The following is a 23,247-nucleotide window of genomic DNA, read 5'->3' as shown; positions in this document are numbered from 1 at the left end:
ATGTTTTTACACTATACTATGGTTTTCAGAACAGCTTATATATTTCAAAAGTATTTATATACTCAAGAGATACATAGAGGATTATCTAGGGAGGTGACTTGTAAGAGAACAACAAAGTGAGACTGAATGCTTTGCTTGACATTTGTAACTCTTGTATCAAGTTTGAAGAAGAGGACTTTATAAGTTACTCTTTCTCTGAGATGAATGCTTTTCCAAATTATCACAGCTAATGAACCAAATTCTTACCCTCATCTAATGTCTGTGCCACCCTCCAAGCAGAACCATTGTTCGGTGAATGACTTTATGGATAGACCATCTTATTACATACACCATTTCTTAAATGAATGTAACCTGCTCTCTGTGGGCTGAGAATAAAGTCACTCACTTAAGTCAAATAGCTTTGACCATAGCAGGAAGTCTGTATCCAAAAATCGAGCCTACAATTCATTTCTTGGTGCAGCAGAACTATCAACTCTCAGCTTAGCTACGATGGAGGTAAAATCCTTTGGTGATGTGAGGGTCATTGAAATACAGCCTTATTACAATGAAACCCAATGGCTAAAAATTGTTCTTATTTTGGGCCTTACCACAGTAAGAGCCAAGATTTTAAACTCTACTAAATACAAAACAAACAAAAAGACTTTATATGTTCATGTTCATTTAAGAAAATACTAGTAATGATGTATTATTTTTAAGTATACAGCTAATATGTTTGGAGTTATTTAAATTTTATACTGAGAAATATGTATTTTCACTATTGCTGTAGATGAGCATCTACATAAGACTGTTACATTGATTGTTGTTTTATATCAAACAACTTTTATAATACTTATTTTTCTTGTTATAATATTTTATAAATGTTAAGGAATACGACAAAAAAGATATAGGTATTGAAGGGGGGTCTATGGGAGGAGCGGTGGTACAAAAGGGGAACAAGAATGTGATTCAGTTATATTTAATTAAAATATGTTTTTAAATTTTAACAAATTCAGATAAAAAATATATGTAATAAAAAAAGATTAAAAAAGAAATTTAGAGAGGAACTTAGAAATTTAGAGAGTATGTAATCTGATGGAGTTTCTCCCTTTTTACTTTTTCTTAAAAACAAGGAATAGAATCTATATTAAAGTGTCTCTCTCTCTTTTTCCCCCTCTTCCTAAGAGTGACTTTTCCTAAATGACAACAGGTAAGTAAACTCTCAGCCTTAGGACCAAGTGTGCAGAGGACTAGTGGAGAAAAGAGCAAAGGACCTCTTTACTGATCCCCACTTCCCCAACTTGCTGTTAAGTGACAAGTGTTAATTCAAGCAGAGGCCTGCAGCTTCTGGTTTCAGAGTCACTTTAAATCATGATAAGTAAACTTATTATCGTGATAAAAGCAAACCTATTCACTGGCAGGACACAGATGCTCCTTCTGCTTGGCTACCTTTAAGAGAGAACAAGAACTCTGGAACTGATGTCTCAGATGTCAAGATTTTTCTGATTCATCACTTCGCCCCTCAATTAAATGTCACTTTCAAACTTGCCTGCTTCCTTCTACAAACAAATTTTACCTCAAAGGTGTGTAGTAACAGCATGTCTATATTCCAGTCACAGGAAGTAGAGTTGTATCATTCCAGCTAGATCACACAGACCTAGAACATCTTCAGATGTGATCAATTGCCAGAACAACCATATTGCTAGATTAAAACTTTTCTATGGGTGGTCAAGTAAAAATTTCAACTGATGTTCACTTTGTGTTAAGTTTTGACTCAAAGTGATGCCATTCATGATTAGTGTGCCAATTTTCAAGATTTTCCAATAGAATCTATAGCTGTAAAACAAATAGTATGCTGAATTGAAAAGATTATCTTACTGCAAGTAGTTAAGAAGCATGCAATCACATTTTTTAAAGATAAAAGAAAGCATGAGTCAATGAATGAAGCAAGACAGGATACGTATAATCTCTCACGTCACTATTGATCTGTATTCATAAAGGCTGATTGGCTAGACTTATTTTCTTTTCTCAACTGTCATGAAAGTACACATTCCTTAGGTTCTTCTACAATGCGTCTTCTGCCGTTTCCCAGAATTCTAGTTGTTTATTTTATAAGAACTTAGCCCCCCCTATTTCCACTCTACATACTTAAGGTGCTATCCTGTTCCAGGTACTAACAATGTTTGTATGCTTACAGTCTGTAAACTATGTCTCCTCCTCTGGTCTTTATGGTCTATGTTTACATAATTGTTCTTAACATATCTTCCATCTTTCTAGCCTGTCCTCTCCACAATTCTCTTCCTTACATATTCTGTTTCTGACAGGATTCTGAACCTAGTTTTCAATTACTGGATTGCCTGCTCTCTTTACAGAGCCATAGCTCCTTGTACTGAGAAACCTCACCAGAGCCCAGTTTCTCAGAGTAGTCTCCCTGGGTTCCCTGTGTATTTAGGAGTCTAAATTCTCTTCCCAAAGGAATGCATAAATAGCTTTTCAGAGTCACTCTGTTTCTTCAACTACATTATTCACATGATTTTTGGAAACGAGTACTGTGGGCTGGTTTTCTGTGTTTTAGTGTAGAATCCAAATTTTTTTATTAATAATAAACTAATACATGATATTAAACAGGTGTCTACTTTTATGCCATGCAGGGCATGAATTGGTTGAAGAATTCTCTAGTGAGAATTTATTTCCTTAGTGAAATTTGGAATATCTACAGTCTTTTCACAAACTGACAGCCTTGGTATTTTTAGACAGTCGCTAGAAATGCAGATTTGCAGGCCCCATCTTTGGAGCCATGATCTGCATTTTATCTAGACTCCAAGTACATAGAATTCTAAGTTCTTATCCACTATATCTTTATATATATTATGCAATTAACATTTCTAAACATTATTCTTTTCAAGATAGTACATATGATAGAGATTACCACAAGCTGAAAAAGAAGGTTGGCATCTGTCCCATCACCTCCCACAGATAATCCGTCTAAGAAAATTTTCAGGCCAAGTCTACCACCTCATGATCTGAGCAAGCTAAGAAACAAACCTTCCAAAACCTTCAACATAAAATCAACAGAGGAAGCAGATGACAAACAGTCTCTCAGTTTTAAGTTCAGCTGCAAGCCCATTTTAGAAAATGATATGTAATAAAAGCAACTAGTTTGTAGCCTGTCGTGACATACAAATAACTGTGAAGCAGACAATTCCGAAAAACGTTTTCCTTTAATGACTGAGGTGTTGTGTGCAACTGTAGTTACTGGGAGTATTTCCTAATTATATTTAGGATACTCTGGTAAATTCCCAAAGAGAAGTGTAATTTACCATATGGTCTGCTGATATACTGGCAGTCCCAAGCCATCTTCAGGTACAGTGAATCTGCAGACAGATGTTCTGTTTGTCCAGACATGCTGGAACAACCAGTGATTAGCTTCACTGAAGAAATTAATTTTATTAGCCACTACGAGTTCTACTGCATATAATTTCCTGTGATTCAACTGAATATTTCCAGAATACGTATCCCAGAAAACAGATTTTAAGTGCAAACTCCCTTTGAAATGTATACCAATGACTAGCAATGAAATGCCACTGAAAACACAGGACTTTGTTGGCCTTGTATGAGATTTGAGCCTTTCTTTCCCCAGTGTTATTCATGCTGTTTTTGTTAAATTTTACAGAATATTTTGTTAGCCTCACCGAGAAAGTCATCAATTCTCCCCTCAGGGCTTCACATCTAAGCCCATCCTAAGCTGCTCAGTAGGATGGTGCAGCAGATGCACATTCCTAACCCTTTAGAAACTCTGTGGCAGGATTCCTTTTTAATTTATCATGGTTTATATACCAGAATGTTGAGCACGGTCACAATGTACAGAGTAGGTAATGATTGCTCAGAATGCCCCTATCGGACTAAGGGACAGACTCTAGATGTGGTCAGTTACTGAAAACAGCAATGTTTGAATGTGGAGAGCATTTCCACTCTACCATCACTCAGAAGCTCTGCTTACCCAAGGTTATCTCCTCTGCGATGCTCTTTGACTTCTACTGTTCTTCTTTTTCCCCATACAAGCAATACAGATGTGTCAATAGAAACTGAGTCTGTTCCTTTAGACTAGGCATACCTCCTAAATTTATCTTGTTTCTCTAGAGATAACCTAAAATCTCTAGCATTTGCTCAAAATTCTACTATACTCTAAATTGTATACAAGAAAACTGGATAATTTGGGGGATATTTGAGTAATTTTCTATCTTCAAGCACCTAAATTTGGTCCCATATTGCATATATGTTGCTATGATAATATGATACAACTCTGAGCTCCTTGCAAAACATTCCAGTAATGGAAGTAATTTTCAGGAATTTGGTATATGTCTCATTTGTACAGAACAATGGGAATTGTTTCAAAGGATACTAAGACAATTTCCTTTCAGTATGTCCTGCTTATGCTTATTCATACAGACAAGCAACATATCACTTGCCCACTGCCTTGATGGAACCATACAATGAGCTGTAATCCTGTATGTTCCTATGGCTTGGAACCACACAGAAGGGAGACTGTGTCCTTATCACATGACCAAGGACAAACTGTTCACTCTCAAGACCTTGTTTCATGTCCTGTTATGGAGATCAGATATCCATACAAAACATTCATCAGGATTAATTAAGAAACAAAATCTATTAAAATGTCAGTGCAATGACTTGCCTGGTTAAATGACTCAACAAAATATATATTCATTGTTAATTAGATACACTAGAAATGAAAACAATTTTATTTACTCATATCAAACCAACTCTACATTTCTCAACAGCACTTCGTACTTCTCTTGAGTGACACTATGGGAATCTTAAAATGCAAACAAATTGTATTTGGCTTCTGGAAATATGAGTTCTACTTCTAAAATAAAGGTATACTAAAGAGAATATTTAATATATCCTATTTCATAAAAATATTTTTTCTATAAAAAGAGAACTTATATGATTTTTTTGAATCCAAATAATGGTCAGTGAACTGAACCAGGGTCATTAGAGGCAGCTTGGTGGCACTAAGACAGGATGAACGGGCAAGCTGGGGGTAGGGCTTGCAGCAGCCGATCTGATCTGTAGCTAAGCTGGAAGGGGCCAGAGCTCAGGCTGTGCTCCTAGGAGAGGTGAAGAGAGTTTGTAAAATTTATACACAACAATCCATCCCTAAATAATCAGTGGGTTTGACAAAGAAGCCAGACTCAACATCTTTGATTCCTGGTTTCTTTCATCTTCAAAATGATTTTATTTCCTTTTAACATATTTTTACATAAATCTCACATACTTACAATAATTTCTTTTATCAGTTTATTTTGTTAAGGCATGAAATAATGGTTAGTGGTTAAAATAACTCCTTTAGACTGAACATTATACCAATATTTTCCAGTGGCTAGTTAAGGATATAACATGAAGCTAGTTAAAACAGTTTGTTTTTTTATTCTACTTCTGCTAAGGTTTTAAAGCTATGATTTACAATATTTTTATATAAATAATATTCAGCTACTCTTAAAGGAATTTAAATTTGCTTTGTTTTGGTTTCCTTGTTTCTCCTCTTCCTCCTACTTGCCTTCCTCCTTCTCTTTCCTTCTTTCTTGTCCTTTTTAGGACTAACTACATGGCTGTCCCTAGGAGGAAGGGCTAACATCCCACTTCCCCCACTTTGGGAGTAAGAAAGGATCAGTCACAGCATTGGGCTAGCAAAGTGACAATAGCTTAATTTTTAACAGTATGTAAGTTCACAGAATCTACAACATGTTTTGTTGTTTGAACCAAACAGTTTAATTTTACTCAGACTCTCTAAGTGTAAGCTACTATGATGTTGAAATAAAAACGACACTTGCATGGACAAGGCATGTAGCTCACTTGGAAGAGTGCTTGCTGGACTGGCAAAATGTTTCATCCCTAGCATCACAAAAAATGAATGTAGTAATGAGCAACTATAAACCCTAAACTCAAAAAGTGTGCAGCGGGGAGTTTAGATGTTTATCCAGGGCTACACAGAAGAGGGAAGGATAGCTTAGGCTACATGAGACCATGTTTCACAATAAATAAATAAATAAATAAATAAATAAATAAATAAATAAATAAATAAATCTTTTCAAACTGTCAATGTTCCTGAGCCAAATTTATGTCAATATCATTGATAGTAAGAATATTTAAAGAAGACTATCTCTTTTGGTTTTCTTATGATACTACAAAGGATTATTTATCTTTTGATCTTTGTTGTTTAAGTCTCAGCAATAGAATTTTGATTTGTATGTTTTTCTTTCTTCTTTCTTCTTCATTACTTTTTGTTGTGTGTTCATTCAGACTGGGTGTTTTAGGTTTTTTGTTTTGTTTTGTTTCGTTTTTTATTTGTTTGTTTATGTTTTTTTTCTTTTATGTTGGAGACTAACCCAGGGCCTTCTTGCATGCTCTGAGCTGTCAATTCACAATTCACAAGCTGAATCCACATCCCCAGAAGTTTGATTTTTGTCATTATGGCGAGATGACTCTGGTAATTCATCCAGACCAATTCACATACAATCAACACAACTTACTTCCCCCATATCTTGACTTACATCAATAAATAAGCCTGCCAAGAAGGCCAAAGTGGAAGACTGACACCTTTAGGCCACATCTTTTCTATCTTCTGGGAAAACTACATGATGCCAAAATATAATCCAGAGATTCTAGTGATTATGTAATCAGAGCAAGATAAGTTACTATATGATTTACATATTTAATGTCATGAATAGCTATAACAGTGAAAACCCACCATATAGAGTTCTCTGTCAGTCTTCCCCAGGGCTGTGTCTCCTGGAAGAGCAGGTTTGTGTAACTGGCCCTCGGCCCACTATTACTCTGCTGTCTATCTCAGCCATCCTTACGCTTTCTCCTGCTCGCTGTATTTCTAAGGTCAGTCTTTGTTTCACCAGTTGTTTTCTTGACTGTTTATACCTCCAAGCACTCTCTGTAAACCATTTCAAAGTGAGTGCCACTTCTAGTTTCTTTCTGTCAACTTAAAGGAAGAAACCTTACTGAAGTGGAAACTTCTGGGTTTTTTTTTTTTTTTTTTTAAGAAAGTCAGTTATGTCAAAGGATGGTTTCCTGAAGTGGACACATGTGAAAGGGTGTTTTGCTAAAACAGACACATGAACGGGCACATGATGCTAAGAAGGACCTAACAGACTGGACGACACAGGATGATATAAGTATGCCTTGCCATTCCTTAATGGTCATCGTCTGTCATGACTTTATAGAAAGAAACTTCTGGTGGCATTTTGGGGTTTTCTTGATGCTTTTGCAGACTCAGGCCAATTGCCAGAGTGATGTCAGCTGGTACAGACTCATGTGCAGTTTTTCTAAGACCCACACAGGGTTTTGCTGAGGCATGCATGTGAGAGGATATGTGATACTTAGAGTATTACTAGGACTCAATGACCAATGACAGGGGCTTGCATAGCTAGCTTTGCAGTCTTTGCATGATTGGTCTCTCATCTTCTGTGATCTTCACTTCATCGAGAAAGGCAGGCCTAAGAGCTTCTCCTGGCTTCCCTGCTGGTCTTGGTTGCTTCTGCTGACTCATACTGATTTGGCTGAGGCCTGGTTGTTTCTGTTCAGCTATGTCACCACTGCTGATTCCTGTTTGCTATGCTGACAATATGGAACTGGACTGCAGGTGTACATCCTGACAGTGCAGATTGGATTTGCTCCGAAGAACTGCTTCTAAACAGGTCAACTTCCCTTGTATCGTAATAATCTTTCTTTTCTATTACCTCTAGTGGGTGGTAGACTAGACAGGAGGTTAAAGCATTTAAGAACTGTTATTAAAGGTAGGTTTTGAAAAATCTAAGCCTACACCTTACTTTTGCCCTGTTCCCTGAAACAGACCCACAGAATCACAATCACAAAATTAATTCATCTTTGAAAGGGACAAATAATAAATTCCTAAAGTACCATGTAATTAAATTAGTTATTTTCAGTGTGTCATTTCATGTGAAGAAAAACAACCCTACTTTTTAAGCTGGGGGAACCTTATGAGAACAAAAAAGATGCATTAACAGTTGTCATTGTAATAGCAGAATTCAAAGAAAGAAACCATATTGCATTTTTTTTTTCTGTTTTACTCTGAGCACTTATAGGAATTAAATTTAAAGTAAAGGCACATTTATAAACTCTCAGATACATTGTTCTTTCTACCATAAAGAAAATGATAGAATTGTTTTAGACTTTTTGGCTCTGCTTTTCATTTTAAGTTTTATTGTGTTTTAAAATGTGGCAACTACAGACAAAGCAATATTACCTTTAGAATTCTCTAGGAGGGAATTACAACACCACATGGTAGGCACTGCACTGAGAAGAATAATGCTGTGGAAATTGGCAGTCTATGCGAGATACTTTTGTTTCATTTCAGAGAAATTATAGCAGAAAAATTATGAAAACATGTAAGGAAAGGCATTGCTTGGAAAAGGAGCAGAGTTAATAGAGCAGAGGTTGGCGTGAAGGGAAATGGCCTGTGCTACTCAAGAGTCACAGCCACTCAAAGTTCTGTGACAATCATGCAGTGTCTCACCATGGGTACAACACCTACTTGGTGGCATACATCCTCTATTACGTAAGAAAACTTGGTTCTAAGAGGGTGTGTCCTATTTCCACATGAGCAGAAGAAGCACTTCAGAGAACTTTGTGTTACTTTGCTCCTATCTATAGACTACACTGATAACTCCTTCCATCCTCATGTATCTCTATTAAAATTCTGGTCCTGTCCCCATTCTCTTACTGGAGACTTCAGCTCAGGTGTTTTGTCAAAATTGTTGCTTACCTTTTCCAAACCTTGCTTCTCTGATCCGCATGCAGCCCTGATTACCGTGACACTTTCCTTCGGTTAGCTATGTCCTCACCAACCCTTTCAACCCTTTAATTCAGTAAATGCTGTTAGCACCTAACCTATGTGTATTGGCTGAGCTCTTAGCCACCGACCAAACTCAATGCAGCATATTCCCTACATCAGAAATCTCTCACACATTTTATGTCTATTCTCTACAGTGCTGCCACTGGCTATGTGTATTTATTAATGACTTCTGTCTTCTAACTCTCTTCCAACAGCCTTGTGCCATGCTAACATAGCCTTCATGACATTATACCTGGGCCCTGGCCTAAGCTAAAAATCTGATAGTGAGGATCCTCAACATAATAAAAATCATCATTTTTCATCGGAGGAGTCTGTTAGGCCTGTGGCAAAGACTAGTCATTTTTTCTTGCTTCCTGAATAGACAGTAAGCCTAAACTCCTGAAAATTCCTTTCAATTAAACATAGTCAAGTAATTGACTAACTTTGAATTCATAAAAATGTGAGCAAATATATATATGTTATACTATACATTTATTATTTATAACATATTACATATTGTATTTTAATTATATAATATATTAATTGTAATATATTAATGCTAGGTTATATACATTTATATAACATATAAAATATATAAGAAGATATTAATATATATAATTATATATGTATATAATATATACAGAGACATCTCTGCTTTCAAGATTCTGATAATACACACATATTGCCAGTTATTGCATGATCACAGTTCTGTATGCAGTCATTTTATAAGATAATTCTTAAGTAAGCATAAAATCCACATTATAAATTCAGAGATAGTGTCATGCTGTTTTCTTTAATTTATTAAATGAATACATAAATTATGTTTTAAAATCAGACATTGGTAACTAAATAAAAATGAAGAAATTAGAGTTTCTGTATGAATATCATTCTCCTTTTGATAGCACAGGATTAGCTAATTTCTTTCTATTAACATCATTGGAAGTCACAGTTATCTATGTAAATAGCTCCATTTTACCTGTCTTCTAGGAACAGCCAGAGCTACAGTAGATTTTTCTTGCATATCTCCACAATTTTCAAATTCTTAAACCTACAGAGTATAATGTGCGTGTGAGAGAGAGGGGGAGAGAGGGAGGGAGAGGAAGAGGGAGAGGGGAGGGGGACAGAGAGGAAGAGGGAGAGAGAGAGAGAGCGCTATACTAAGCAGTGTAAAGCAGAAAGATGTAGAAAATAGGTCAGATTTCTTACCTGTTAATCCTGCTGCAGTTGTATTTTCACACAAAGGCACTACCAGATATTTAAAATGCAGATATAGAAGAAAGGGCACAGGGGCAATGAGAAACTCCTCTCCATTTGTATCTTCTCCTTGTTCTCAAAGCAGGATGATTTGACCAATGTGTAGTATATAAGGCAAATAAAATAACCGAAAATTCTGTTCCTGGCTAGAGCTTTGGATAAAACTGTTTCATATAAATGCACAACTCCAAGTTTAAGATATTTTAGTTTCCTTTCCCACTGAGAATCAACAAAGCTATTGCATGAAGTACGACTTCCTTTCAGACATTAAGACACTTTCTTTTAAATAATTAGAAATATATAGGAAACATAATGTCATTAGATAATGTTGTTAGACATGAGGTTTCAGAATTGTCATTTTGTTAGGTACTTTCCATGGAAGCATGTCTGTAAAGTCTTAAGCTGCCCTTTCTTCCAGAATGGAAAGTAAGGATGATTAATTCTGATTGACAACATGATCTGAAGACATATCTCAAGAATTAATAAAAAATATCCCCCTCTACTCTCACTGGGTTATAAGGATGTCTCACGTTCAGCAGTTTCCATAGAAACTAGATCAATGGCTTTGCCTTGGAGTTATGACTTGAACTGACCACTTTTGGCATACCTTTTTCTCTATACTGATTATTCAAAAATGGACAGCTTTCCCTGTCACGCACATATACCAAGAAAATGTGTTTTGTTTTGTTTTTCCCCAAGTACAAGGAGCAAAGCAACAACAGATTGAGCCCTCTAAACCTGTGTTCCAAAAAAGGCACCTCTCCTTCCTTTTGTTGCTTCTGTTACAAATTTAGTCACACCAGTATGGAGAGTATTGGGTCTTACTCAGGGTTACTGTTGCTGTGATGAAATGTGACCAAAAGCAACTTGGAGAGGAAAGGGTTTATTTGACTTACACTTCTATATCACTGTTCCTCATCATAGTCAGGACAGGAACTCTAACAGGGCAGGAATCTGGAGGCAGGAGCTGATGCATAGGCCATGGAGAGATGCTGCCTGCCTACTGACTTGCCCTCCATGGCTGGCTCAGCCTGCTTTCTTATAGAAGCCAAGACTACCATCCCAGTCAGCTGGGCCCTCTTACATCAATTACTAATTAATTACAAATTCACCCTATAGCCTGATCTAATGGGGACACTTTCTCAGTTGAGGTTCTATCCTGTCAGATGACTATAGCTTGCATCAAGTTGACATAAACCTAGCCAGCATTGTAACTAATAGAGATACTATGCCCATCATGACTTCCTCAACATTACCAAATAGCTGCACAGTCACTCCGAATCTTTAATACCATAAAGTCTTGATTTGAAATAGTATATAATGATAGACTTGTTTTTTAAGAAACACTTATTTTTAAGAAACACTTATTACACACAAATACAAAACATATACTTTAAAATCCTAGCTGGATGCTGAGGCACTCTCCTCTAATCCCATTATTCGGGGAGTAAAGGCAGAAGATCAGGGGTGTATGAAGGAAAAGAATTCTTACTATGTCAAATGACATTTGAATGTTCATAGATCTTGCCTACAGAAATTGGGGCTGGAAGGAAGAAATGTCAACTGCAACTTTCTGTTGCATTTCTCTAACCTGTGATATACTTCTATCAAGTCTGTTGCCTATTCATTCCTGTAAGTGGTTCTCAGCCCTTTCCTGACATCTTTGGAAATAGCTAACTATCTGCCTGGTCTCTTCTTTCAGATTGTGGAAAGGTAGCCCATTGTGTTGGGGTTTCCTAATCTGCTTCAAATATACACCATACTCTCTGAATAGCACTGAGGCTCCAAGTTCACAGAGTTCTAGGATGTTTCTGGATCACTAGCTAACATACTGGTTTCTCTGCAAAACTGAGAGGAAAAGTCTCTGTCTTAGGGTCTTCTGCTTTCTAGATGCTGTTCCCGTGGTTCGGGCTCTTAATGACCCCAGGGGTGGAGGGCTCTTTTACTTCTGTCTTCCACATTTCCATGCCTCTGTGATTAACAACAGGTCTTCTGAATATTCCAGGATCATTTATGTACCTTAAAGTCAACTGGTTAGAAACCTTAAGTCATTTTCAGAGATCAGGGCATAGATGCCTTATTGTATCTACCACAAATAACATAAGCATGGACTGGCACATAATAGGCACATATGGATTGCAGCTCATTCTGAATCATTAGCTTTGCATCGTTGACCTATTGTGAGAATAGTAGTATCTACATTATTGTGTTTTATAGGAGTTAATTGTTTATGAATAATGAGAGGTTTGATTTGATTAAAAGTCAGATACTATCGAATTCTTGTTAACCTGTCAATACTTTGATTGTTTTACAAAGTGAAATAATTGAAGCTCCTTTTAGGGTCTAGAGAGATTGTCCAAGGGTTAAGCAGCAGTTCTAGCTGCTCTTTCAGAGGACCCATGTTCAATTCCCAGGAGGAACATGGTGGTCCACAATAGTCTGTAATTACAGACCCAGGGGATCTGATAGCCTCTTCTGACATCTGTGGCCACCAGACATATACACGATGCACAGACATACATGCAGGCAAAATATTTATACTCATAACCTTTTAAGTTCCTTTTATACCAAACATGATAATAATAGAGATTTAAATTGGTAATGAGGTCTGAAATGTTTTGAAAAAGGAAAATTCAGTTGAAGAGCACAAAATAAAATTATTTTGAAACATAACAATTCTAATGAAGAATGTCCTCTAAGGAACGCGTTTCCTTTGCCTAATTGCATTGGCCTTTTCAGGAAACTAGTATCTCTGGTGCTATGTCACACACAGTTACAAACCAAACCGAAACAAAGCATAGTTCCCTGGGTACAATAGAAGTTGCTGTCTGTTAAACTCTGAGACTTTTACAGTCTTTTACAAAAATGTTTTCATTTCATAAGTACTTTTTGATAGCAACAAAAAACATCCAATGCCTCCATGCAGCCCAAATATGCAAAGTAGAACCTTCTGATGGCACGCATCACTCCCTGACTACAGAAAGCATGCTGCCAGCCCTCTAGGCATACCAGCTCTGCAGGTGGGCTGCTCCCTTAGCACAGGCTGAGTATCACAAGTTTCAGGATCCCGAGCACCACCACCCTGCCTTCACTTTCTCTGACTGCTGGGGAAATGTCCCACCAGCATCCCTCACAGTTCCTTCACAAATATCATGTTACAATTTTATTTGCTGAAGTTCATCTACTTTATAGCTTCCAACAAAACAAAATAAAACAAAACAAAACAAAACATCCCTGCCACACTAGTAAAGTACCATGTTTGTTTCTGACAGTGCTATATCGTATCTTGATTTTATTAGCTTGGATACATTTTATGGAATTCGGAGACTGTCGCTTCGCTTCACCTGACAAGGATCAAGGGTCTAAGCATTTGATTTCTAATTATGTATATTTTAGAAATTTATTTGCTACAGTATACTCACATTTTTAATATGAGCAAAGTATTTTCATTGGTCTAGTTTAATGACAGAATTGAAAATACAGCATACAAAAATTTGACAATAATTATTCAAATATTTTTCTAATCTAATTGAATGCTTTTTTTTTTTTTTTTTTTTTTTTTTTTTTTAGAATGATAAAGATATTGAAAGGCTTTCCATTTAAAATTGACTTCCAGAATACAGTTTCATTTCCAGAAAGGTTAAATAGCAAACCATAATGGAATGATTTCAATGTTAAAAAACACTTTAAACCAAAACATTGACTTTTTGCCCCGGATTTTGCCTTCTGTTGAGATTTGGTGAAAGCTATTTTCAAACATAATTTAGAAGTTATTTAGGGTTTCCTTCACATTAGAGTTCAAAGTCTTATACTGCTATCTAGTGGCCATATAGAGTAATTAAAAGTTATTTAATCCTTTCACACAAAATACTTGTATTATATTTGAAAAATCACTAGAATTGGCTTATTGATAACCTCCTGAGAGGAGCAATTCAAAAGCCTATCTGATTCATTTACAGAGGACAGTGTGTACATTATTTTATTTTAAATGCTCTCTGCTTTAAGAAGCAACATATTGTGATCATGATAAAGTGATGTTTAATATGGAAACAGTAAACAAAGATGACTGACAATTCCTGTAACCATGTTTAAATAATTATTAAGTTTATATTATTACAAAATTATTAAGTTTATATTATCACAAAATTACATTTGTTGAGAATAGAGCACCAACCAGCAACTACCAACACTCCAAAGACAGAGACAGGAGGCTCAGGGCTTGTAGGCCAACTCAGTAAAGCAGAAGTCAAATGACCACAGAATTCTTTTAAAGCATAGATTTTTCTATTTTTCCTGGATACATGGTAGATTATTGTTGATCTCAGTAATTTTGTGAATTTTCGTTCATTTTTATTCAGAAATTCTTAGTGGTGATAATTATGGGACTATATTCTAAATCAAGTGAATTTTAGGACACAAAAAGTTCAAAAAAAATTCTAATGAAATGGTAATTATTTCATCGTGTTATTCATATAAAGAAAAGTCACCTTTTAAAAGATGAAATGTCATACCAATTGAGTTATATATAGTGAACAAGTTAAAGGAAAGTAAGATTAGTATTCAACAGGGAAAATGTGGCCATTAGTAGGCTTCTACTGTGTAGTATATTACATATATGTATATATATGTATATATATATAATTATACACATATGTGTATAATGTATTTATTTATATATTTATTTATATTATCTATGTATTTTATGTGTAATATACATTATATCTCATATATTATACCATATATAATATAAAATTATATAATAAAATAGTGACTATATAATAAAGTATGGTATAGTATATACAAGTAAGGAATATATTATATCAACCTCTGTAGAAAAGATCAAATTAGGAGGAAATAGCACTCTCTGTGACCTGGAGAGCTTTCACCACTTTCATACACAGGTTCAAATCTTATGGTTCATGTGCCAAAGGCTGCTTTTCCTTTGTACATTGGACACCTGTCTCTGGCTGCACACCTGTCCCCTTTCACAGACCGAATGTATTTACATGCATAACCAGCAGAATTTGTGCTGCTACACAGGTAAGATGGAAAATATTTAGTTCCTGTCTTAGGGTAGTTTAGTGCTGATCACCTTGACAACATCCTTAGAAACTCAATATTTGCTACCACAAAGTCATTCTGTGTTTAAATCATGTGCAAGTCACATATTTCTCAATAAAATATTATTGAATGTTTTAATCATAATTTCATTCCTCAATGTTAAAATGTGACATAGTTATTACAGTTATTATTTTGGGTCCCTCATAGACTCCCTTTTATTGAGTGTACTGGAATCAAATCAAAATTGTGATTTGAAGTTTGCATAAATTTATGCCCACAAGACATTCAGATATCATTCCTTAACATTGTGCAATAATAAAAAATTATAAAATAGTACAAAGAATCATTTAATAATTTTCAGTAGAACAGAAATCACATGCATGTGACAAAGGAGCACCATGACAGGACTAATAATTACTTTAACAGTATCCTAACACATCCTAAGTCATGTGTCATCAACTACCTCATCTAATATTATATGAGAGTAGCTATTCCAAAGCCAATGAACTGTGCAGCAAAACCTAACTTAAAATGTTTGACAAAATCTTTGGAAGACATTCATTGGGCCACTAATTAGAGATGTTAACAGATTTCATGTGAAACAATCATCTGTTTACATCAATTAAAGGGTCATTCTCTCAGCCCCATCCTTTATGAACATCATACAAATATGGAGCATAATCATGAACAGTGTCATATGAAATGCATTCAGAAGAAACATTAAAATGACCTTGTTACATGTGTGTTATTTCTACAATAACATGAATGAGCAAGTTATCTTCGGAGTGAATAAAAAAACATACATACACTTCAAGATAAAAGTGTATTTAGTAACAATCTTCTTCAAAATATCCCAAGGCTGGGACTATAGCTGAGCTGCAGCATGTGCCAAGTCCCGAGTTTGATCGCCAACACCACATAAAACAATATTTGTTAGCCCACATCTAGACTTGTATCACTTAAGACAAAGAGAAGCTTAATGTCATCAATGACTAGATTCAGCACAGTTTGGGCAATATGTGATCCAATATCAAAAATAAAATAAAAGAAGAAAAAAAAGAGCAACAACAAGAACAACAAAAGATTTCCATGATTTGCTATGATCGTTCCAAGATTGTTCATCCTAAACACACAAACCTTCATGTGTGAGCATGTACACATTTGAGCACATACACACACCTATACAAGTACACAACTATTAGTTATCGATAAAATAAATTTCAAAATTATTTCTAGAGACTGGGAGTGTATTATCAAGAACCCTATTCCTGATGTTTGCTGACTAGCTCGTGATAGCAAATTTATGAGGTCCAGGTCAATCATGACAATATCTCAAAGGAGGTGGTCACTGTTCCTGAGGATTATATGCAAGGTTGTCCTCCAGCCTCCACACATGTACATGCAAACATGTATACACACACATTCACACACACACACACACACACACACACACACACATACTAAGATGGATGACAGGCTGATTCTATGACAGGGTTCAATTTGGCAGCCCGGGAGACTAGGCTTAAGAACTGGGCAAGTCCAGAAAAGCCCAGGCAAGTCAGTTAGTTAAGAAAGAAAGAAAGAAAAAGAAAGAAAGAAAGAAAGAAAGAAAGAAAGAAAGAAAGAAAGAAAGAAAGAAAGAAAGAGAGAGAGAAAGAGAGAAAGGAAGGAAGGAAGGAAGGAAGAAAGGAAAGAATGAATGAATGAATGAAAAACAGGATTCTTCAGCAACACTCTCCAGCCTCCACACCCTGGTAATGGTTTCTGAATGATAGAAATAGAGTAAGACAGGCATACCTACAGTGGAATTTCCCTAATGGGCTTTAAATGGGGCCTGCAAGCTCACTTGGTCATCTCTCCATTTTGGAATGAGAGCCCTCATCCCTACCCTGCATGCTGGATTTCTGCAGAATAACATGCTCCTTGCTTTTTGCATATTATTTGAGTCTAGAGTATCATCTAAATGTAAGAGTCTGGACCCTTACATTTAGGGGCTCATCTGGGATTCACTGGCGACCCCCGACCCAAAGAGTGGAGTGATTTCTTTTTCTGATTTGTAAGTCCAGATGCCCAGTTTTCTTTTGTCTTATCAATATATGTGTTTCTATTTGGGGTTTAACCTTTTTTAGGTTTAATCTGGAGGCCAAGAGGGACAAAGCAGACACCTATTTTGTCATTTGCCCAGGGGCAACAAAAGATGCTCTGATTCCCTATCAGAAGCAGGAGAATTTGCTAGGTTTTGGCTATGGGTCTGTGGGCCTCCTGTGCACAAGGAGGAAGATTATCTGAGACAGCCATATTGGTTTGTTTTCTTTTTCCTTGGGAACATCCTTCTGTGTCTGTCTGTCTGTACTTTGTGCTTTTTGTCCTTTCAGACAAATTTTTCTTTGATTCCTAAGATGGGACAGGCACAGAGCACCCACTGAGCTTGGTCCTGAACAAGTTTAAGGACTTTCGCCAAGCTGCAGAAGTCTGGTTGTTAATCCCCACAAACTAACCATCTTTTTTAGGAATAAATGGCCCACTTATAAAGTACAAAGTCTTGAGGAGGGAACTTTTCATCTCCCCACCATTTACATGGTGAAGGTTGTAATTTATGAGGCCAAGGGCCAACTGGACCAAGTGCCATCTATCACCACATGGCAATACCTGGTCAACAAGACAGACCCCTGTTTGGATGATACCTTGTTTGTTACCAGCCTTTCTGTGCCCTGTCCTTCTTCCTCTTCCCTGCCTTGCTCCTCTCTTCTACTTCCAAGGAAGATCTCTGCTTTGTTATGGATCCTGCTGCCACTACCCCTGCCCAACATTTGCAGCCAGAGGGAGAAGCTCCACTTCACTCTACTAATTTTTCTGACTCCACTTGAATCCACTTGACACTTGACCAGTACTGTCCAGACATCCCCAAAGTCTGGGCAGAAAAATGTCCAATGAGACTTGGCTGACATCAGGCCCCAGTTGCATTTCATTTAAAAACTGGGGCTACTCCAATAGGCAATATCTAGTGCCCAGAGAAGCCAGAACAGAGTTCCCCCCTCACATTGATCAGCTCTGGTGGCAGGAATTCTGATTCCTTGCTAATCAGCATGGAACATTCCCCTCCTTCCAGTCAAGAAGCCCCATTCTAACATCTATCGACCTGTGCAGGATTTAAGGGAGGTAAATAGGCAGATGGAAGACATCTAACCCACAGTTCCAAACCTGTATGCCCTGCTGAGCAGCCTCTCTCCCAAGCACAGAATGTATACTGTGTTTGACCTGAAGAATGCCTTCTACAAATTGCCCCTAGCACACAAAAACCAGCTTCTATTTGCCTTTGAATGGCAATATTTGGAGAGAGGCTTCAACAGATGACTTGGATACACCTACTTCAAGGATTCAAGAACTCACCCACTGTCTTTCTTGCAGCACTGCAACAGGATTTGGGTATGTTCTAATGATTCTATTCCCAAATAATGGTGCTCCAGTATGTAGATGACATCCTGATTGTGGGCTTCCTACTTGGAGACATGTCAGAAGGGCACATAAGACCTGCTACAAGAGCTGAGTCAACTTGGTTATTGAGTGTCTGCTAAGAAAACTTAGCCTAGTCAACTTGAGGTCACCTTTCAGCAGTACATACCTAAGGAGGGCCTATGTATGCTGTCGAATGCCCAGAAGCAAACTCTCCTTAGCATCCCAGTTCTATCAACACAAAGGCAAGTGCAGGAATTTCCAAGAGCTGCCAGGCTTTATAGGCTCTGGGTGCCAGGGTTCGCTGAGATATCCAAACCATTATATGAGGCCACCAGAGGCCAAGAAGACAAAACAGAATAGGCCCCTGAGATAGAAATGGCTTTCAAGACTGTAAGAAGTTGGAGGCACCAGCCTTGACCTTCCTGGACATTCACAAACCTTTCCACTTAGATGTGGATGAGAGAATGGAGATCACAAAGGGGTCCTCACCCAAGTTTGGGGACCTTGGAAAAGACCTATAGCTTATCAATCTAAGCTGAACCCATTGGTCCAAGGGTGGTCAGCCTGTCTCTGTATCATAGCTGCCACTGGCATGCAAGTCAAGGATGCTTAAAATATAACCATGGGGTAGAAACTTGTTATCACTACCCTCCATGTTATTGAGGAGACCCTCAGGAATCTACCCAGTCTGTCCAATGACAGACTGGTGCACTTTCAAGTACTACTTTGGAATCTCCCTTGCATAAGATAAAACCCATCATCTGCCCTAAACCCAACCACCCTGCTACCTGACCTGTCCTCAGGTGTGCAGCATGATTGCTCTGTAGTTCCTGGGCACATTTAGAATATCAGGCTGGACTTGACTGACATCCCCTGGTCAGATGCGGATTATATCTACCTCATGGATGACAGCAGCTTTAATATGGAATCAGGTATGCAAAGGCAGATGTAGTGACCTTGGACTCTGTTATTTGGGCAGCTACTTGGCTGCCAGGAACTTCAACCCAGACAGCTGAACTAAAAGTTCTGACCCAAACTTTAAAACTGGCAAAAGGGGCCATAGCTAACATCTACACTGACAACAGATACGCCTGTGCTACAGCTCATGTGCATGGGTCCATAAACCAAGAAAAGGGTTTATGACTGCTGAAAGAAAAACCATCAAAAATGAGGAAGTAATACTTGCTTTATTGGACACATGGCTTCCTCTCAAAGTGCCCATAGTTCACTACCCCAGGCCACACAAAGGGATATCAGAAATAGCCTGAGGGACCAAGCTAGTGGATAAAGCTGTAAGGGAGGCCACCCAAGCTTCCACTACCAATATCCTGGTAGCTTTTCTACCATCTGTGCTTCCAGCCATACCTTAATATACTGCTAAAGATAAATGAGATCAGGAGAAATGACAAAATGTTTATAAAAGAGATGGATGGCTACTGACCACTGAAGGCTGTATCATCCTACCTAAGAAGTTTGCTAAGCAACTCATCTATCAGATTCATCAAACTTCATACCCACATCACTGAAAACTAAAGAAATGACCAGGAGGGGCAAGGTATAAAATATTTGACTTAGTAAACTTGTTTGATCAGGTAATCTCACATTGCAGGACCTGACAGGCTGTGAACCCCACAGGACCCAATTAAGGAGCCACTCCAGGAACCAAAATCAGGAGTCAATGGCCAAGGCATAATTGGGAAAGAGACTATATAGAAATAAAACCAGGAGTTACAGCTTTAAGGATTTTCTAGTTTTTAATAGATACCTTTTCAGGATGGGTAGAAACCTACTCTACAAGGAAGGAGACTGTCATCACTGTAGCAAGGAAACTCCTAGAAGATATCATACCCAGGTATGGTCTGCTTACCCTGCTTGGGTCTGACAATGGACCAACATTCATTTCTCAGATAACTCAATCTCTAGCATAGGTTCTGGGGACCAATTGGAAATTACATTGTGCATACAGACACCAGAGTTTTTAGGGCACTTAGAAAGGGTGGATTAGACCCTGAAGGAGGCCTTGACCAAATTAACCCTTTAAACTGGCAGTGACTGGGTGTCCCTTCTACCTTATGCCTTATATAGGGCCAAGAACACCCCCTATACTTTAGGTCTCACCTCCTTTCAGATCCTATATGGGAAGCTCCTTCCCATGCTGCCTAACCTCCAGTCTGATATCTAGCTGAATTGGACCAACATAAGTTTTCAAAATCCTTGGAAGCCATCCATAGGGTCCAGAAGCAACTCTTGGCCTACCATCCTCTGGGTTTATCAGTCTGCTCTTCCCCATAGCCCCCATTACTTTGAATCAGGTGAGTAAGTCTGGATTGAGAGACATAACTAAAAGACTCTGAAAATGTGCTGGAAAGGACTCCACACTATAATCCTGACCATGCCAAAGTCTGATAAGATGGAGAGTATCCAGACATGGATATACCATTCCCATGTTAAGCCTGTAAGGTGAGAAACAATCCATCTATTGAGACTTCAGCAGAAGAGACTTCCATATGAACAGCCACAAGAACAATGAAAAGTTGCCCCATATCCTGAAGATCTGCTGAAACTGTGACTCCAGCACTCCTGATCCTGCTTGTTTGCTGCTAATGCTGCTGTGAGGATTAAGACTGCCAACTCTACCTCCCTCTTGGCTCCCCCAGGCACCTGGCTCCCTGATCTTCATGTAGACCTTTGTAACATAGGGATGGGTAATAGGGGATGGGACCTCTTGGGTCAGCAGCCCTTTCCTAGTTATGGTTGCATGTCGACTGGGACCTGAAGGAACACAGGGTCTCAGGCCTTTTGCACCTGCCCAGGGCATTCTTGGGATCAGAGGCAGTGAACCAAATGCGAAGGTTCAGAGTTCTTTTTCTGTGCAGCATGGGGATGTAAATCTACTGGGTGGATAAGTTGGAAGTATAAGACCCTGACCCTCAGGATTGATCTTCAATGAGTCCGTCAAGGTGAGTTGCTAAGAAGGCAACCCCAAATATCTATTACAAGCAGTTTTTATACTTTTTAGGGGTACGGGTTACATTAGCAAGATTACAGTTCATACTTATTGGCTAAGCATATCTACCTTTAAATCTATTGGCTAGCAAGCATGACACACATTTGAATTCTACCTGGGACTTTCCAGAGGGTCAGGTAACTATTGGTCAGTACATTCTGAGAATTTTTTACTCAAGAATGTTCCTGTGGGTGGAGAATGGAACTTGACCTAGCCTTGACTCCAGGCGGAAGGGGGAAGCTATAAGGAGGGTGTGGGACTGGAGAACCCCTTAGGGTCCCTCATTCTCCCCTTTTTCTTGTACAAGCTATAATCCTGGAGCTGCACTCAAAAGTCTTGGGTAACTAATTCATATTCTTCAGGTCCTGTCCTTAGGGTCTCATATTGTTGGCACAGCACCATCAGCTGCACTGCTCCTATTCTCTCTATTATGAAAGCTATAAGCTTGTTCAATATGCAGGGTCCAAAGGTCAACAATAGCAGGAGAACAATGAGGATCCTAACAAAGTGGATATGAGGGTGTTTAACCAAGGGGAAGAGTTAAACCAAGACTCAAACCCTCCCTGGCTCTGTATTTGTTCTCTCTTCTTCTTGGCTAACCCTTCTCTCACCTTGGCCATTGAATCTTTAACTACCCCTCCACACAATGCTCTCTGGTATGTGCTTCCTGTTGTTTCACACCCCCAGGTAGCACAGAAAAAGTGGATGGCCCCCTAACACTGATGGGCTTACTGTTGGCTTCTCCCATCTTGGGGGCACACATATATGGGGGTTTCTCTCAGGACACTCCTCAACTTTGGTTGTCTGCAGCCTAAGCCTCACTCTCCAAGGCTGCTTCTGGGACACAGTTTAGATTCAAAAGTCCCTCATCCCCCACATTTGGGCAATCCCTCTCCTTGTGTCTCCAGGGTGGGACACCCCAGAAGTCAAGGCCCACCACTAAATCACAGAGAGACAAGGTCTAGCCACCAGATATAATGAAGATGTTCCTCTGTAGTGGACCAAGCTACATCCCCAGTGGCTGAGAGCACTTGCCAAGTCATCCTGGTAGGTTTGTGGGAGCTGTCAAGGCTCAGAGCCAGAAGATACAACATAGCCATCTCATGGTTTCTCTGCCCTTGCAGAAGAGGGTTGCTTGGCTGTCTGGCTGCTATTCAGTTGGCATCAGGTGCAGGTGCTGGTTTGAAATGAGTTACATGAGCTCAGGCAGTTACTCCATCTACGTTAATGGAGGTTAAAGTGGTTAACAACACCAGGAACAGCCCTCTCCGCTTGGCTTCCAAGTTTTCAGCATGATGCCTCTTAACATGTACCCAGTCTCCAACTTGGTACTTGTGTTGAACCTTTGGGGTACCTGCATTATACAGGGCACTAAGTTTAGGTCATAATTTCTAGTGGCTGATCTGGAAAGCTTACAGTTAAACCATAAGACCCCTGTCAGCCTGAAAAGTCACTCTGGGGTCGGGCATGTCAAGAGCTGGGGTAAAGTGAGTGGGGGATTCCATAAAGGATCGCAAAAGGGGTCAGGTTAAAATGGTAGTGGGTGTTCCAGGCTCAGAACAGGGCCAGGGGAAGAAGCACTACTCAGTCAGTGCCAGTCACCCACTAC

This window comes from Mastomys coucha, unplaced genomic scaffold (assembly GCF_008632895.1).
Source record: "Mastomys coucha isolate ucsf_1 unplaced genomic scaffold, UCSF_Mcou_1 pScaffold19, whole genome shotgun sequence".
NCBI lineage: Eukaryota > Metazoa > Chordata > Mammalia > Rodentia > Muridae > Mastomys > Mastomys coucha.
Note: the sequence above shows the minus strand (reverse complement) of the source record.